At 41.3% G+C, this 20,785-nt stretch overlaps 1 pseudogene; it reads left to right on the forward strand.

The window, feature by feature from the left end:
• The first annotated feature begins 2,534 nt into the window (after window positions 1-2,534).
• LOC135564806 (NLR family CARD domain-containing protein 3-like) lies at window positions 2,535-18,963 on the forward strand (annotated as a pseudogene).
• The last annotated feature ends 1,822 nt before the right edge of the window (window positions 18,964-20,785 follow it).

The following is a 20,785-nucleotide window of genomic DNA, read 5'->3' on the forward strand; positions in this document are numbered from 1 at the left end:
AGCCAGGGGAACAACAGTTTTCTCATCAATAGCCAGGGAACAACAGTTCTCTCATCAATAGCCAGGAGAACAACTGTTCTCTCATCAATAGCCAGGGAAACAACAGTTCTCTGATCAATAGCCAGGAAACAACAGTTTTCTCACCAATAGCCAGGGGAACAACAGTTCTCTCATCAATAGCCAAATGAACAACAGTTCTCTCATCAATAGCCAGGAGAACAACAGTTCTCTCATCAATAGCCAGGGAAACAATAGTTCTCTCATCAATAGACAGGGGAAATGCTCAGCCTGACTGAGCTCCTCCAGAACAATCCTATGCACATCATTCATCACCACGGACACAGCGTCCGGCTGTTGACGCAGACAGGGGCACCTGTTTGACAGACAATATGATGCCATAGACTTGTCTGTAGCCAATTCCTCCCAAACTGTCACCATGTGCTTTTTAAATAGCTCTGCGTCTGTGAAGGGCATGTTGTGTTTGGTTAGAACCCAGATGCTTTAAGGAAGCACTTGTGACCTGTTGTTGTTGGGTCAGGCCATGAAGGAGGATTCTACTGCCGTGTTTGTAGCTTGTAGTTAATGCTTACATTTTTCTGCGTCGAGCCTCTGTCTGGGGAGGGAAGTCCACTTTGAAAGTACCATGCTTAAGATTCATAATGCCGACTGAGATTGAATTCTTTGCAAACAGTGACATTTTCATTGCAAACAAGACACTGGCTTGGCATTAGAGAAAGATGGTTAGATGAATGCATATCTCTCTGTCTGTTAGGAGATATATGGTTAGATGAATGCATATCTCTCTGTCTGTTAGGAGATAGATGGTTAGATGAATGCATATCTCTCTGTCTATTTGGAGATAGATGGTTAGATGAATGCATATCTCTGTCTCTTCCCCTGTGCTGCTCCACCAGTACACTGGGTTCCCCTGTGCTGCTCCCCCAGTACACTGGGTTCCCCTGTGCTGCTCCACCAGTACCCTGGGTTCCCCTGTGCTGCTCCCCCAGTACACTGGGTTCCCCTGTGCTGCTCCCCCAGTACACTGGGTTCCCCTGTGCTGCTCCACCAGTACACTGGGTTCCCCTGTGCCCCTCCACCAGTACACTGGGTTCACCTGACCTGCTCCACCAGTACACTGGGTTCCCCTGTGCCCCTCCACCAGTACACTGGGTTCCCCTGTGCCCCTCCACCAGTACACTGGGTTCCCCTGTGCCCCTCCACCAGTACACTGGGTTCCCCTGTGCTGCTCCACCAGTACACTGGGTTCCCCTGTGCTGCTCCACCAGTACACTGGGTTCCCCTGTGCCCCTCCACCAGTACACTGGGTTCACCTGACCTGCTCCACCAGTACACTGGGTTCCCCTGTGCCCCTCCACCAGTACACTGGGTTCCCTGTGCCCCTCCACCAGTACACTGGGTTCCCCTGTGCCCCTCCACCAGTACACTGGGTTCCCCTGTGCTGCTCCACCAGTACACTGGGTTCCCCTGTGCCCCTCCACCAGTACACTGGATTCCCATGTGCCCCTCCACCAGTACACTGGATTCCCCTGTGCCCCTCCACCAGTACACTGGATTCCCCTGTGCCCCTCCACCAGTACACTGGATTCCCCTGTGCCCCTCCACCAGTACACTGGGTTCCTCTGTGCTGCTCCACCAGTACACTGGGTTCCCCTGTGCCCCTCCACCAGTACACTGGGTTCCCCTGTGCCCCTCCACCAGTACACTGGGTTCCCCTGTGCCCCTCCACCAGTACACTGGGTTCCTCTGTGCTGCTCCACCAGTACACTGGGTTCCCCTGTGCCCCTCCACCAGTACACTGGGTTCCCTGTGCCCCTCCACCAGTACACTGGGTTCCTCTGTGCTGCTCCACCAGTACACTGGGTTCCCCTGTGCCCCTCCACCAGTACACTGGGTTCCCCTGTGCCCCTCCACCAGTACACTGGGTTCCCCTGTGCCCCTCCACCAGTACACTGGGTTCCCCTGTGCCCCTCCACCAGTACACTGGGTTCCCCTGTGCCCCTCCACCAGTACACTGGGTTCCCTGTGCCCCTCCACCAGTACACTGGGTTCCCTGTGCTGCTCCCCAGTACACTGGGTTCCCCTGTGCCCCTCCCCCAGTACACTGGGTTCCCCTGTGCTGCTCCACCAGTACACTGGATTCCCTGTGCCCCTCCACCAGTACACTGGATTCCCTGTGCCCCTCCACCAGTACACTGGGTTCCTCTGTGCTGCTCCACCAGTACACTGGATTCCCCTGTGCCCCTCCACCAGTACACTGGGTTTCCCCTGTGCTGTTCCACCGAACACTATCAAGCTAACGAACGTTGCTAAAAAAGTAGTGTGGACTAGAGCTGTTTTTCCCCACCAATCAACACACAGAGAAATAAACAAAGATTTATAATTTAGTAGAGATTTTGCTGATTTTATGAACTTAATCAGATCTGGAAAAAAATATTGTCACTGAATGTATTATGTACTAATCAATGTTGTTCCATTTGTAGTGTAGACCTCTTCATTGTGCTAATATTATATGATAATTATGTTCATTTGTAGTGTAGACCTATTCATTGTGCTAATATTATATGTTAATTATGTTCATTTGTAGTGTAGACCTCTTCACTGTGCTAATATTATATGTTAATTATGTTCCATTTGTAGTGTAGACCTCTTCATTGTGCTAATATTATATGTTAATTATGTTCATTTGTAGTGTAGACCTCTTCATTGACATGATGACATGATGACATGATGACTCCTTGCTGTCCCCAGTCCACCTGGCCATGCTGCTGCTCCAGTTTCAACTGTTCTGCCTTACTATTATTCGACCATGCTGGTCATTTATGAACATTTGAACATCTTGGCCATGTTCTGTTATAATCTCCACCCGGCACAGCCAGAAGAGGACTGGCCACCCCACATATGCTCTCTCTAATTCTCTCTTTCTTTCTCTCTCTCGGAGGACCTGAGCCCTAGGACCGTGCCCCAGGACTACCTGACATGATGACTCCTTGCTGTCCCCAGTCCACCTGACTGTGCTGCTGCTCCAGTTTCAACTGTTCTGCCTTATTATTATTCGACCATACTGGTCATGTATGAACATTTGAACATCTTGGCCATGTTCTGTTATAATCTCCACCCGGCACAGCCAGAAGAGGACTGGCCACCCCACATAGCCTGGTTCCTCTCTAGGTTTCTTCCTAGGTTTTGGCCTTTCTAGGGAGTTTTTCCTAGCCACCGTGCTTCTACACCTGCATTGCTTGCTGTTTGGGGTTTTAGGCTGGGTTTCTGTACAGCACTTTGAGATATCAGCTGATGTACGAAGGGCTATATAAATCAATTTGATTTGATTTGATTCATTGTGCTAATATTATATGTTCATTATGTTCTGACCCACCGACTTTAACTCAGAAAACAATTGTCCCGAAGCCAAACCTAGTTGACGAACCCTGTTTTATGGTATTTCATGGCCTTTACTGGCCAACTGCTGTTATGTTTATGATATACTATGGTGTTGTGTCACTAGACTTTGACCAGATATTATTACATCCAAAGATCAACTGAACCTAGAACATAGATACAGAGACACTTGTCATCAGGAAGGTTCTCTCTCAGCACAACGGAAAATATCTCAATGACTTGACATGTTCTGCTTGTGAATTCAGGCTACAAGGTAAGAATCTTCCCAGGGATTATTGTAAAGTGTGTAGAGAAATTCAATGTCTGGTGTTATTTTAGTATAGTGAATGACAGTAAAACACTCAGATCTAACAGTCCATTTCACCTGGGACAGCTACGTGACATTTCAATCATACAAAATGGCGCTAACTGGGTTTAGTCAAGTCACATTCAATAACATGTTGTTCATATAGCTAACTGGGTGTAGTCAAGTCACATTCAATAACATGTTGTTCATATAGCTAACTGGGTGTAGTCAAGTCACATTCAATAACATGTTGTTCATATAGCTAACTGGGTGTAGTCAAGTCACATTCAATAACATGTTGTTCATATAGCTAACTGGGTGTAGTCAAGTCACATTCAATAACACATTGTTCATATAGCTAACTGGGTGTAGTCAAGTCACATTCAATAACATGTTGTTCATATAGCTAACTGGGTGTAGTCAAGTCACATTCAATAACATGTTGTTCATATAGCTAACTGGGTGTAGTCAAGTCACATTCAATAACATGTTGTTCATATAGCTAACTGGGTGTAGTCAAGTCACATTCAATAACATGTTGTTCATATAGCTAACTGGGTCTAGTCAAGTCACATTCAATAACATGTTGTTCATATAGCTAACTGGGTGTAGTCAAGTCACATTCAATAACATGTTGTTCATATAGCTAACTGGGTGTAGTCAAGTCACATTCAATAACATGTTGTTCATATAGCTAACTGGGTGTAGGCAAGTCACATTCAATAACATGTTGTTCATATAGCTAACTGGGTGTAGGCAAGTCACATTCAATAACATGTTGTTCATATAGCTAACTGGGTGTAGGCAAGTCACATTCAATAACATGTTGTTCATATAGCTAACTGGGTGTAGTCAAGTCACATTCAATAACATGTTGTTCATATAGCTAACTGGGTGTAGTCAAGTCACATTCAATAACATGTTGTCATATAGCTCATATAACATGTTGTTCATATAGCTAACTGGGTGTAGTCAAGTCACATTCATATAGCTAACTGGGTGTAGTCAAGTCACATTCAATAACATGTTGTTCATATAGCTAACTGGGTAGTCAAGTCACATTCATATAACATTTGTTGTTCATTCAAGTCAATTCAATAACATGTTGTTCATATAGCTAACTGGGTGTAGTCAAGTCACATTCAATAACATGTTGTTCATATAGCTAACTGGGTGTAGTCAAGTCACATTCAATAACATGTTGTTCATATAGCTAACTGGGTGTAGTCAAGTCACATTCAATAACATGTTGTTCATATAGCTAACTGGGTGTAGTCAAGTCACATTCAATAACATGTTGTTCATATAACATATGATACGATTCGTATATTGTGGTTATTTAGTATCATAGTTCTAAATCATCTTTCAGAATATCAGAACATTTGTTGTTTTCTAAATTCCAATGAGCTCCTGCTTCCTGTGTAATTTGGTATGAAACCACTGAACAGACTTTTCTTAACATTAATATTATGAACTGAATTCAGTAACAGCATCATAATATCATACCTGTTGAACACACTAGAATGAGAGAAATTATTATAAGAGAAAGTGAGACATTATTATTATTAATAATATTACTATGTTTATATTGGTATTATTTGTATTAGTTATCTATTAATTATATCACCTGACTGTTTGGATGTGTCTGTTAGTAAATGTTTTATTTCTAAGAGATAATGCATCAAATAGAACAATTGACCTTCAATAATTAATTGTCACTGTGTTAACCACAACCAACATGCTGGATCTCTGTTTAGGGATCAGTGCTCTAAAATGAGTCTCTCTGGAGAGAAAGAGGAGGGGGGCCCTGCCTCTAAAAGGAATGTCTCTGGGGAGAGAGAGGAGGGGGGCCCTGCCTCTAAAAGGAATGTCTCTGGGGAGAGAGAGAAAGGAGGCCCTGCCTCTAAAAGGAATGTCTCTGGGGAACATGGCACCAAATCTAAGAGGTGAGAGGACCATTTGTTAAAGATTTTATGAATTGTTTATATCCAAAACACAATGTCCACCATCTTTTCACAGTTGTGTTTTTTCATTTTACATTTACATTTAAGTCATTTAGCAGACGCTCTTATCCAGAGCGACTTACAAATTGGTGCATTCACCTTATGACATCCAGTGGAACAGCCACTTTACAATAGTGCATCTAAATCTTTTAAGGGGGGGGTGAGGGGGGGTGAGAAGGATTACTTTATCCTATCCTAGGTATTCCTTAAAGAGGTGGGGTTTCAGGTGTCTCCGGAAGGTGGTGACTCCGCTGTCCTGGCGTCGTGAGGGAGTTTGTTCCACCATTGGGGGGCCAGAGCAGCGAACAGTTTTGACTGGGCTGAGCGGGAACTGTACTTCCTCAGTGGTAGGGAGGCGAGCAGGCCAGAGGTGGATGAACGCAGTGCCCTTGTTTGGGTGTAGGGCCTGATCAGAGCCTGGAGGTACTGAGGTGCCGTTCCCCTCACAGCTCCGTAGGCAAGCACCATGGTCTTGTAGCGGATGCGAGCTTCAACTGGAAGCCAGTGGAGAGAGCGGAGGAGCGGGGTGACGTGAGAGAACTTGGGAAGGTTGAACACCAGACGGGCTGCGGCGTTCTGGATGAGTTGTAGGGGTTTAATGGCACAGGCAGGGAGCCCAGCCAACAGCGAGTTGCAGTAGTCCAGACGGGAGATGACAAGTGCCTGGAATAGGACCTGTGCCGCTTCCTGTGTGAGGCAGGGTCGTACTCTGCGGATGTTGTAGAGCATGAACCTACAGGAACCTTGATGTTAGTTGAGAACGACAGGGTGTTGTCCAGGATCACGCCAAGGTTCTTAGCGCTCTGGGAGGAGGACACAATGGAGTTGTCAACCGTGATGGCGAGATCATGGAACGGGCAGTCCTTCCCCGGGAGGAAGAGCAGCTCCGTCTTGCCGAGGTTCAGCTTGAGGTGGTGATCCGTCATCCACACTGATATGTCTGCCAGACATGCAGAGATGCGATTCACCACCTGGTCGTCAGAAGGGGGAAAGGAGAAGATTAATTGTGTGTCGTCTGCATAGCAATGATAGGAGAGACCATGTGAGGTTATGACAGAGCCAAGTGACTTGGTGTATAGCGAGAATAGGAGAGGGCCTAGAACAGAGCCCTGGGGGACACCAGTGGTGAGAGCACGTGGTGAGGAGACAGATTCTCGCCACGCCACCTGGTAGGAGCGACCTGTCAGGTAGGACGCAATCCAAGCGTGGGCCGCGCCGGAGATGCCCAACTCGGAGAGGGTGGAGAGGAGGATCTGATGGTTCACAGTATCGAAGGCAGCCGATAGGTCTAGAAGGATGAGAGCAGAGGAGAGAGAGTTAGCTTTAGCAGTGCGGAGCGCCTCCGTGATACAGAGAAGAGCAGTCTCAGTTGAATGACTAGTCTTGAAACCTGACTGATTTGGATCAAGGAGGTCATTCTGAGAGAGATAGCTGGAGAGCTGGCCAAGGACGGCACGTTCAAGAGTTTTGGAGAGAAAAGAAAGAAGGGATACTGGTCTGTAGTTGTTGACATCGGAGGGATCGAGTGTAGGTTTTTTCAGAAGGGGTGCAACTCTCGCTCTCTTGAAGACGGAAGGGACGTAGCCAGCGGTCAGGGATGAGTTGATGAGCGAGGTGAGGTAAGGGAGAAGGTCTCCGGAAATGGTCTGGAGGAGAGAGGAGGGGATAGGGTCAAGCGGGCAGGTTGTTGGGCGGCCGGCCGTCACAAGACGCGAGATTTCATCTGGAGAGAGAGGGGAGAAAGAGGTCAGAGCACAGGGTAGGGCAGTGTGAGCAGAACCAGCGGTGTCGTTTGACTTGGCAAACGAGGATCGGATGTCATCGACCTTCATTTCAAAATGGTTGACGAAGTCATCTGAAGAGAGGAGGAGGGGGGGGGGGGGAGGATTCAGGAGGGAGGAGAAGGTGGCAAAGAGCTTCCTAGGGTTAGAGGCAGATGCTTGGAATTTAGAGTGGTAGAAAGTGGCTTTAGCAGCAGAGACAGAAGAGGAAAATGTAGAGAGGAGGGAGTGAAAGGATGCCAGGTCCGCAGGGAGGCCAGTTTTCCTCCATTTCTCGGCTGCCCGGAGCCCTGTTTCATCAGAAATTAAGGCTGATGGGTAAAATATTACTGTTTAGACATTTTACTGAGAACATCACAGCAAGATTAAACTAATATTATTCTCTAGATTCTCCCATTTTAATTTGCACCATAAAGCCCCACAGTGGAGGTGTCATAATACCCATAACACCTAGCGGTCAAACAGGGAAATGGTTCCAATAGTTTTATAGAGCCCCACAGTGGAGGTGTTATAATACCCATAACACCTAGCGGTCAAATAGGGAAATGGTTCCAATAGTTTTGTAGAGCCCACAGTGGAGGTGTCATGATACCCATAACACCTAGCGGTCAAATAGGGAAATGGTTCCAATAGTTTTGTAGAGCCCCACAGTGGAGGTGTTATAATACCCATAACACCTAGCGGTCAAATAGGGAAATGGTTCCAATAGTTTTGTAGAGCCCCACAGTGGAGGTGTCATGATACCCATAACACCTAGCGGTCAAATAGGGAAATGGTTCCAAAAGTTTTATAGAGCCCCACAGTGGAGGTGTCATGATACCCATAACACCTAGCGGTCAAATAGGGAAATGGTTCCAATAGTTTTGTAGAGCCCCACAGTGGAGGTGTCATGATACCCATAACACCTAGCGGTCAAATAGGGAAATGGTTCCAATAGTTTTATAGAGCCCCACAGTGGAGGTGTCATGATACCCATAACACCTAGCGGTCAAACAGGGAAATGGTTCCAATAGTTTTATAGAGCCCCACAGTGGAGGTGTCATAATACCCATAACACCTAGCGGTCAAATAGGAAAATGGTTCCAATAGTTTTATAGAGCCCCACAGTGGAGGTGTTATAATACCCATAACACCTAGCGGTCAAACAGGGAAATGGTTCCAATAGTTTTATAGAGCCCCACAGTGGAGGTGTCATGATACCCATAACACCTAGCGGTCAAACAGGGAAATGGTTCCAATAGTTTTTCCAATAGAAAACATGAGCTGGAGCACACCCAGATATTTTTTTATGTGGAGGTTCTAGCTAACGGCTAATAAACTATAAGATATAAATAATAAATTGAGTCGCACTCCATATACTGTATAAACTCCATATATAAACTCCATATACTGTATAAACTCCATATATAAACTCCATATATAAACTCCATATATAAACTCCATATATAAACTCCATATATAAACTCCATATATAAACTCCATATATTAACTCCATATATATAAACTCCATATATAAACTCCATATATATAAACTCCATATATAAATATATATAAACTCCATATATAAACTCCATATATAAACTCCATATATAAACTCCATATATAAACTCCATATACTGTATAAACATATATAAACTCCATATATAAACTCCATATATAAACTCCATATATAAACTCCATATATAAACTCCATATACTGTATAAACTCCATATAAACTCCATATACTATATAAACATATATAAACTCATATAATAAACTCATATATAAACTCCATATACTGTATAAACTCCATATATAAACTCCATATATAAACTCCATATATAAACTCCATATATATAAACTCCATATATAAACTCCATATATAAACTCCATATATAAACTCCATATATAAACATATATAAACTCCATATAAACTCCATATATAAACTCCATATATAAACTCCATATATAAACTCCATATATAAACTCCATATATAAACTCCATATATAAACTCCATATATAAACTCCATATATAAACTCCATATACTGTATAAACTCCATATATAAACTCCATATACTGTATAAACTCCATATATAAACTCCATATATATAAACTCCATATATTAACTCCATATATAAACTCCATATATAAACTCCATATATAAACTCCATATATAAACTCCATATATAAACTCCATATATAAACTCCATATATAAACTCCATATATAAACTCCATATACTGTATAAACTCCATATATAAACTCCATATATAAACTCCATATATAAACTAAACCATATATAAACTCCATATATATAAACTCCATATATAAACTCCATATATAAACTCCATATATAAACTCCATATATAAACTCCATATATAAACTCCATATACTGTATAAACTCCATATATAAACTCCATATATAAACTCCATATATAAACTCCATATAAACTCCATATATAAACTCCATATATTAATATATAAACTCCATATATAAACTCCATATATAAACTCCATATATATAAACTCCATATATAAACTCCATATATAAACTCCATATATAAACTCCATATACTGTATAAACTCCATGTATAAACTCCATATATAAACTCCATATATAAATATATAAACTCCATATATAAACTCCATATAAACTCCATATATAAACTCCATATATAAACTCCATATATTAACTCATATATAAACTCCATGTATAAACTCCATATACTGTATAAACTCCATGTATAAACTCCATATATAAACTCCATATATAAACTCCATATATAAACTCCATATATAAACTCCATATATAAACTCCATATATTAACTCCATATATGTCATGTATAAACTCCATATTGTATAAACTCCATATTAAACTCCATATATAAACTCCATATATAAACTCCATATAATTACTCCATATATAGCAAACTCCATATATAAACTCCATATACTGTATAAACTCCATGTATAAACTCCATATATAAACTCCATATATAAACTCCATATATAAACTCCATATATATAAACTCCATATATAATTGTGTTTCAGCATCATAATTACTAAACCAATGACAAACAGAGAGGGGTGTGTCATAATGTCATTAAGTCATAATTATTAAGTTAATTAGAATTAATTAGTGAAACTGTTTTAAAAAACGATAGTTTATAACATATTGAATATATTAGAATATATTGTACATCATATTAGCATCAACATACATTATTGTACATCATATTAGCATCAACATACATTATTGTGCATCATATTAGCATCAACATACATTATTGTACATCATATTAGCATCAACATACATTATTGTACATCATATTAGCATCAACATACATTATTGTACATCATCATATTAGCATCAACATACATTATTGTACATGACATTAGCATCAACATACATTATTGTTGAGTTCAATTTCACCTATTTAATTGTTCCCTATTTCAGTTCATGTTTTGTTCCATGTAATCTTTTGGTTCTTAATGCATAATAAGCATCATCACCAGGAGGAACATATTGGATGCTGATCTGGTCAGCTGTCGAAAGAAGATATCAATTTAAACAGAGAATTGTTCATCAGGGCCTGAGATCAAAGTCAATATTCACACCACTAGGGGTCAGTGTTTTTAGGATATCCAGCAAAGCCTCCCTTTGTTTGTTACCTCCTCTGTAGTAGTAGGATCTCCATGTTACCTCCTCTCCTCTAGGAGGATCTCCATGTTACCTCCTCTCCTCTGTAGAAGGAGGATCTCCATGTTACCTCCTCTCCTCTGTAGAAGGAGGATCTCCATGTTACCTCTCTCCTCTGTAGAAGGAGGATCTCCATGTTACCTCCTCTGTAGAAGGAGGATCTCCATGTTACCTCCTCTCCTCTGTAGAAGGAGGATCTCCATGTTACCTCCTCTCCTCTGTAGTAGGAGGATCTCCATGTTACCTCCTCTCCTCTGTAGAAGGAGGATCTCCATGTTACCTCTCTCCTCTGTAGAAGGAGGATCTCCTACCTCCTCTGTAGAAGGAGGATCTCCATGTTACCTCCTCTGTAGAAGGAGGATCTCCATGTTACCCTCTCCTCTGTAGAAGGAGGATCTCCATGTTACCTCCTCTCCTCTGTAGAAGGAGGATCTCCATGTTACCTCCTCTCCTCTGTAGAAGGAGGATCTCCATGTTACCTCCTCTGTAAGGAGGATCTCCATGTTACCTCCCCTCCTCTGTAGAAGGAGGATCTCCATGTTACCTCCTCTGTAGTAGGAGGATCTCCATGTTACCTCCTCTCCTCTGTAGAAGGAGGATCTCCATGTTACCTCCTCTGTAGAAGGAGGATCTCCATGTTTCTCCTCTCCTTGGTAGAGCAACATGCTCAACGCCACACTTATAGACCACCAGTGGGGGTTACTTGAAGAGGTGTGTGATGTGTTTTCTGATTGTAGAATATGCCAGTGCTTTTTCAGGATTGCTTACATTTTCTCCCAGTACTTGGTAAACTTGGTGTAAAAGACGGTTGTTGTTTTAAAGTAATTCCTCTCTTGGTTTTTGAGATATTTTCATCATTGCAGCATCAAGAGTTTTGAGTTTTGTCCTTGTAGCCTCTAGTCCTTCCTCTCATTTTGAATTTATCTGTCTTGCTTTTTGCATTGCTGTCAAAATCCAATCGTTTTTCCACCATACAGTTTCCTCTGGGGGAATTGTAGAAACACTGAAAATAAGGGATGTTTCGTGTAGGGTGGTTATTTTTTTAATTAACTAGGCAAGTCAGTTAAGAACAAATTCTTATTTTCAATGACGGCCTAGGAACAGTGGGTTAACTGCCTGTTCAGGGGCAGAACGACAGATTTGTACCTTGTCAGCTCCGGTGTTTGAACTTGCAACCTTGCGGTGACTAGTCCAACGCTCTAACCACTAGGCTACACTGCCGACCATGAAGCATCAGTTATAGGCTACAAGTAGCAATATGATGGACCATGAAGCATCAGTTATAGGCTACAAGCAGCAATATGATGGACATAAAATAGCATACAACTACAGACTATATGATTGCCATAATTTTCTAAAATGGTCTCTCATTAGAAATGGTCATTACTTTAGTTAGCTATATATCTCATATTAGGGCTGTGTTGATTTGGGAGAGCAAAAAAATAGTGATTATAGCAGGTATTGAACCCCGGGTAAATAATCACTAGTCAGAACCTCAACCTCAGTATACATTCATTATAAAAATCATCTTAATATCTGATATTGTGAATAAACAACCTCGGAGTGCGTCTTCCAGTCTCTAAAAATGGTCTCTCATTACTTTAGTTAGCTGTATATCTCATATTAGGGCTGTGTTGATTTGGGAGAGCAAAAAAATAGTGATTATAAATTGAATCCCATAATAATCAAGTCCCTCAACCTTAGTATAATACATTATAAAACATAATATTAATATCTCAACATGTAAACAACCTCGAATAGAAAAGACAAAGTGCGTCTTCCAGCCCTCCAATAAATTACATAATTCAACCCTCCCGGTTAGTTTACCTCAACATGCCCCCGGAGAAGGCAGAGTAACGACACAAGCTTTTTAGCGGGGCTGAGTTGACTATTAGCGAGAGAAGGCAGAGTGGCTCGATGCTGGTTGATAAATTTGACAGTGAATGTACCTGGAAAATATATTTTCTAGACCAGAGGTGACTAAATTCCTTTTCAGGTTTATTGATAATTGTTATATTAATGAAGTATCATTTCAAAACATGAGCATAAAACCAGGTAATAATAAACATGAATCATCATTATATTACTTCACAGTAATCTGTTAAATGCTTTTTCAGTCCTTCCTCTTGTGTTAGCAGTGTGGAAAGGGACAGAAAGAAGCACACAGGAGTTTTCCTGTGAGGGGAGTGGTGGTGTATCCAGGGAGAACTAAACTAATCTTCTGAAATGTCATTTGTGTTCTTAATCTGCCATCTATTGGAATTATGTCGCATCTGCAGTAGTACCGAATAATGTGTAATTATTTACTAAAGTAGTAATTACTCAGAATTGCAAAATACAAAATGTTCTAGTTCATTTTACCACTTACAAAAAATAAAAATAAAATAAAAATAACCATTATAGCTTAAAAACAGACAATTCAAATGACATCAACTAAAAACACCATACATTTAGATAATTAATTATATATTATGTATATTATATATACAGTATATCAAAAAAGTGAGTACACCCCTCACACTTTTGTAAATATTTGAGTGTATCTTTTCATGTGACAACACTGAAGAAATGACACTTTGCTACAATATAAAGTAGTGAGTGTACAGCTTGTATAACAGTTGTGTCCCCTGAAAATAACTCAACACACAGCTATTCATGTCCCTGGCAACAAAATGTCTAAGTGAAAATGTCCAATTTGGGCCCAATTAGCCATTTCCCTCACGCTGTCATGTGACTCGTTAGTGTTACAAGGTCTCAGGTGTTTGTAAGGCTTCCTTCTGGGACGACAGCCATGCAGACCAATTTGATGCAGTGTATGGCATATGGACCTATGAGGAAAATTACAGGCCTCTCTCATCTTTTTAAGTGGGAGAACTTGCACAATTGGTGGCTGACTCATTTTTGCCCCACTGTGTGTATATAAATATATATATTTTTTAATGAACATTATCTGCCAAAGCAAAGCCCTGTAGACAAAGAAGAGCTCTGTACCAAAATATTCAAAGGACATTTGCTCAAAAGTGACGTTACAAGTTTATCATCTTTCAAAGCAGAATGACTTTCTCATTGCACATCAACTGTAGTGTATGATATACCAAAGCTAATTTGCAAACATTTCTGTAAAGTGATATATAGCGTTTTGGTATAAAACTCTTCTCAAGTTTCCATATCTGAGCTCAGAGGAGATGAGAGATGTAATGTTTGTCTCTGTTGTGTTGAAGACCAATCAAGCAGGAGAGACCAGCCTCCCCTGTTCCCAGCTGTGTGTCCATGAAGAGTGACCGGTCTATGGATGCTCTTATATACTTTGGAGAGGGAGACTTTTCTACTGAACAAAGGTAAGAAGAACTCATGGGTCCTGGTCAGTGAGTTAAACAACACTGTCTCTAGTCATTTCTCCTCCCATTTTCCCATTTATTGTTGTTGTTTTCATAATCCATAGGCTAATCCTTTTGTCCATTTGCATAGTCCTAAAAAAATATTAAACAAACACAACATTCCCTCCCTCTGTGTGTGTGTGTGTGTGTGTGTGTGTGTGTGTGTGTGTGTGTGTGTGTGTACTCCCTGGATGAGGAGATGTAATCTCATGTTTTGTCCACAGAAACCAACAGGAGAGATCAGAGTCAGAGATTCTCAGTGGTCAGTCTTCCCAGAGTCATCAAACAGACCTGGCCTCCATATTCAGTGTATGTGGTCCTGTTATGTACATTTGTTTCTTGTTTACCTCAAGTAAAGTTGATCTGTCAATCATTCATTAATGTGTTAATGAGAAGCATTTAGTCTCTTGCTTAACTTATTTACTTTATTTATTTCAGTTGCTTGAAAAGAAAATGATGACATTTGTGAAGAACGAGCTGAAGCTGTTCAAGAGGAATCTTAGTCCAGAACTCCCAGAAGGCTTTGAGAGTCAGAAGCAGGATAAGGAAGTGGTGGACCCTGAAGATGAGAAGCAAGAGAGCAGTGCCAGAGAGGGGGCTCTGAAGATCACACTGCACATCCTGAGGAAAATGAACCAGAAGGAGCTTGCTGACACACTGGAGAAATGTAAGATCTGTCTGCCTCATGTTGAATGATGTTTTATAACATTTAAAAGCTGTAGCTAAAGTACAGCTAAAGTAGCTGTGTAACTCAATGATATTGTAGCAGCCTTAACACAACACCTAGTGACCTCATTAGTAGCAGCAGTGATGTGTTGTGGTGATTAATTTAGAGAGGAGAGAGAAAGAGAGAGGAGAGAGACTGATATTAATAATACCATCAATAATACCGATAATAATATAATAATAACAATAATAATAACACCAGTCTGGAATGGATTATGAAAACATTGATAGTTATTAAAACAGACGTTATATTAAAATCCTCTGTGTTATTTCTAGATTCAGATGAGCTTGCTGTGATTTGCCAACGTGAACTCAAATCTAATCTAAAGAAGAAGTTTCAATGTGTATTTGAGGGGATCGCTAAACAAGGAAACCCAACACTTCTCAATAAGATCTACACAGAGCTCTACATCACAGAGGGTGGAACAGGAGAGGTCAATAATGAACATGAGCTGAGACAGATTGAGACCACAACCAGGAAACAAGCAAGACCAGAGACTGCAATCAAATGTAATGACATCTTCAAACCCTTAACTGGACAAGACAAACTTATCAGAACTGTGCTGACAAAGGGAGTCGCTGGCATTGGAAAAACAGTCTCTGTGCAGAAGTTCATTCTGGACTGGGCTGAAGGAAAAGCAAATCAGGATGTCCAATTTGTATTTTCATTCCCTTTTCGGGAGCTGAATTTGATGAAAGAGGACAAACACACTTTAATTGAACTTCTTAATCACTTCTCAATGGAAACCAAACAATCAAGAATCTCCAACTACGACAAGTACAAAGTTCTGTTCATCTTTGATGGTCTGGATGAGTGCCGACTGCCCCTAGACTTCCAGAAGAACAAGATCTGTTGGGACGTCACAGAGTCAACCTCAGTGGATGTTCTGCTGACAAATCTCATCAGGGAAATCTGCTTCCCTCTGCTCTCCTCTGGATAACTACCCGACCTGCAGCAGCCAATAAGATCCCTTCAGGGTGTGTTGACCAGGTGACAGAGGTACGAGGGTTCAATGACCCACAGAAGGAGGAGTACTTCAGGAAGAGATTCAGTGATGAGGACCTGGCCAGCAGAATCATCTCACACATAAAGACATCAAGGAGCCTCCACATCATGTGCCACATTCCAGTCTTCTGTTGGATTTCTGCAACAGTCCTTGAACACATGCTGAAACATAAGAGAGAAGAGATGCCCAAGACTCTGACTGAGATGTACACACACCTTGTGGTGTTTCATACCAAACAGAAGAATGAAAAGTATTTTGGGAAAGAAGAGACAGGTCCACACTGGAATAAAGAGAGCATTCTGTCACTGGGAAAACTGGCTTTTCAACAGCTTGTGAAGGGCAATCTGATTTTCTATGAAAAAGACCTGAAAGAAGCTGGCATTGATGTTAATGAAGCCTCAGTGTACTCAGGATTGTGCACACAGCTCTTTAAAGAGGAATGTGGGCTGTACCAGGACAAGGTGTACTGCTTTGTTCATCTGAGCATTCAGGAGTTTCTGGCTGCTGTATATGTGTTCCTCTCATTCATCAACAACAATGAGAATCTAATGGCCAAAACTCAATCAAACGTCAGGAAACTTTCTGTGGGGAAAGCCTAAAGTTACTAAATTTACTGTCTACAAGAGTGCTGTGGATAAAGCCTTACAAAGTGAGACAGGAAACCTGGACCTTTTCCTCCGCTTCCTTCTGGGCCTCTCACTGGAGTCCAATCAGAAGCACTTACGAGGTCTACTGACAAAGACAAGAAGCAGCTCACAGAGCCATGAAGAAACAGTCAAGTACATCAAGGAGAAGATCGGGGAGAATCCCTCTCCAGAGAGGAGCATCAATCTGTTCCACTGTCTGAATGAACTGAATGACCATTCTCTAGTGGAGGAGATCCAAAGCTACCTGAGATCAGGAAGTCTCTCAAACCCAAACTGTCACCTGCACAGTGGTCAGCTCTGGTCTTTGTGTTGCTGACTTCAGAAAAGGAGCTGGATGTGTTTGACCTGAAGAAATACTCCAGATCAGAGGAAGGTCTTCTGAGGCTGCTGCCAGTGGTCAAAGCCTCCAGAGCTGCTCTGTGAGTAAATAAAATGACATATAAGAACTAATCATCAGGAAGAAATATTCATTATAAAATATTACGTATTGAATAAATGCATTGATTTTCACATTAGTATAACAATATGACCATACAATTCTAGGAGACGGAAGATGAATCTATATGTTGTTTGAGAGAATAAACCAAATGCATCTGCCATTGTCCTTCTACACTACTGGTGTTAAATTAACAGTGTGTTTGTGAAGTCATGATGATCTCTTTGTCAGGCTGTCAGGCTGTGGAGTCACAGAGGAAGGCTGTGCTTCTCTGGTCTCAGCTCTGAGTCAAACCCCTCACACCTGAGAGAGCTGGATCTGAGTAACAATGACCTGAAGGATTCAGGAGTGAAGCTGCTCTCTGCTGGACTGGGGAATCCCCACTGTAAACTGGAGACTCTGAGGTCAGTATTCCTGTAGTTGGTCAACAAGTGATAACTGTTCACCAGATCCACATGTGTTTACCAGACACACATAGTCCACACCATATGTGTTTGGACAGTGAAGCTTACAGTTTTAAATGTGGTGCTTTGCTAAATCTGATTCCTCACTGTCTGTCTTCTGACTGATACTGCTTTTTAAACTGGTCTGGTCAGTCTACTATAATATTTGTAATATGCATCTGTCTATCTGCAGGCAATACTTTGATCATTTGTTATTTTTTATGATGATACACTATTTTATGAATAGATATGAAAGGTTTCAGGACACTGATATATCTGAATATGTTGAAAAAATATACTGCCACTATTTTCACCACCAAAGAATAGCAGTGTGATTTTAATATGATTTGACTCTTTGCAGGCTGTCAGGCTGTCTAGTCACAGAGGAAGGCTGTGTTTCTCTGGTCTCAGTTCTGAGGTCAAACCCCTCACACCTGAGAGAGCTGGATCTGAGCTACAATCACCCAGGAGACTCAGGAGTCAGACTGCTCTCTGCTGGACTGGAGGATCCACACTGCAGACTGGAGAAACTCAAGTATGTAGAGGGTTTATGTCAATGTTCATATCAGACATGTTTGACTTATCAGGCTAGTTAAGACAAACATTCTGACCACCACTTGGACAAAGTTATATGCTGACTGTGTGATGTTATATGTTTGCGTGTCTCCAGTGTGTGTGTGTGTGTGTGTGGCCAGTGTGTGTGTGTCTCCTGTGTGTGTTAGATACTGACACACTGGACTCACACACAAAGGAAACACAAACTAGACACACACACAATGAACACACACATACTCACAGGACATTCTTACCAATGATTGACCCTGTGTGTGTGTCCAGTGTGCATGTGTGTGTGTCCAGTGTGTGTGTGTGTCCAGTGTGTGGGTGTGTATATGTTCAGGTGTATCCCTCAATGACTGTCTGTTCTTCTGCTTACCGCTACAGTGTGGAACATGGTGGAGAGAACAGAATGAAACCTGGACTTAGAAAATGTGAGTGTTGACTGCTGTGAAGAATATGACTAAGAATAAGTCTTAAATCAAGTTAAGTCAAAGTCAAAGACCTCCATCATTACTGACTTGGTCATATTAAATATCAGCTGTAGTTCTACAGAAGCAGAAATCAGGGACACCAAAGTTTACAAAGAGTTTATTTGACTGTGTGTGTGTGTGTGTGTGTGTGTGTGTGTGTGTGTGCGTGTTCATGTTACATTGGAAATGTGTGTGTGTGTAATTAATGGGAATAAGTGTGTTTTATATTACCATACAGTATAACATATGATCATTCAACAATTCTCAGGTTACCTTAACTTCTCCTTTTGATACCTAGAAACATCTACATTAAATGAATTAGTGAAAAGTGAGTTAACATTCTAATGTGAATGATGATGATTTCTAATATTGTGTCTGGTTTCATCCATCAGATGTCTGTGATCTCACACTGGACCTAAACACAGTAAACAGACTCCTCTCTCTGTCTGAGGAGAACAGAAAGGTGACATGGAGGACAGAGGAGCAGCCATATCCTGATGACCCAGAGAGATTTGAGGACTGTGACAGGTGCTGTGTAGAGAGGGTCTGACTGGGCGCTGTTACTGGGAGGTAGAGTGGAGTGGGAGAAGGGCTGTATAGGAGTGACATATAAAGGAATCAGCAGGAGAGGAGGGGTTAATGATTGTGGTCTTGGTTGGAATGACAAGTCCTGAGTCTGATGCTATGACAACCGTTACTCTGCCTCACAATAATAATCCCACTACCATAGACATCCCCTCCTCCAGCTCCCACAGAGTAGGAGTGTATCTGGACTGGCCAGCCGGCACTCTGTCCTTCTATAGAGCCTCCTCTGACACACTGACCCACCTGATCACATTCACCTCCACATTCACTGAGCCCCTCTATCCAGGGTTTGGGGTTTGGGATGATGGCGACTCAATGTCCCTGTTAAATAAAACCTGTAAATACATTGCCATGGTAACAGTGATACAAACACACACACACACACACACACACACTGGACACACACACACTGGACACACACTAGACACACACACACACACACACTGACACACACACAGACTGGACACACAAACACACAGACACACAAACACACACTGGACACACACACACACTTCCTATAATAGTGAGGACCTTGACACAGGACCTTGACCTTCAAATGAGGACACATCACTGATAGAAATGGAACACTGGACAACAGACACATCATTCCAGCACCAAGTGGACACAACCACAGAGGTGAAAATATTACAGAATATTCTGCAAATGTTGATGAAGACACAATCCACAAAACAACATGCAGTCTTTCCACAAGACACACTGGACAGTTATAGTGTGACGTTATGAGTTGACAAGTAACACAGAACATACACACTTGTTTTTATACTGTTTTAGATGGATCCTCTGTTTATCATCTTGTTTTATACTGTTTTAGATGGATCCTCTGTTTATCATCTTGTTTTATACTGTTTTAGATGGATCCTCTGTTTATCATCTTGTTTTATACTGTTTTAGATGGATCCTCTGTTTATCATCTTGTTTTATACTGTTTTAGATGGATCCTCTGTTTATCATCTTGTTTTATACTGTTTTAGATGGACTCTGTTTATCATCTTGTTTTATACTGTTTTAGATGGATCCTCTGTTTATCATCTTGTTTTATACTGTTTTAGATGGATCCTCTGTTTATCATCTTGTTTTATACTGTTTTAGAATCCTCTGTTTATCATCATACTGTTTTAGATGGACACTCTGTTTATCATCTTGTTTTATACTGTTTTAGATGGACCTCTGTTTATCATCTTGTTTTATACTGTTTTAGATGGACTCTGTTTATCATCTTGTTTTATACTGTTTTAGATGGATCACATCTTGTTTTATCTGTTTTAGATACATCATCTTGTTTTATACTGTTTTAGATGGATCCTCTGTTTATCATCTTGTTTTATACTGTTTTAGATGGATCCT

Source organism: Oncorhynchus nerka, linkage group LG26, assembly GCF_034236695.1.
Source record: "Oncorhynchus nerka isolate Pitt River linkage group LG26, Oner_Uvic_2.0, whole genome shotgun sequence".
Lineage (NCBI taxonomy): Eukaryota > Metazoa > Chordata > Actinopteri > Salmoniformes > Salmonidae > Oncorhynchus > Oncorhynchus nerka.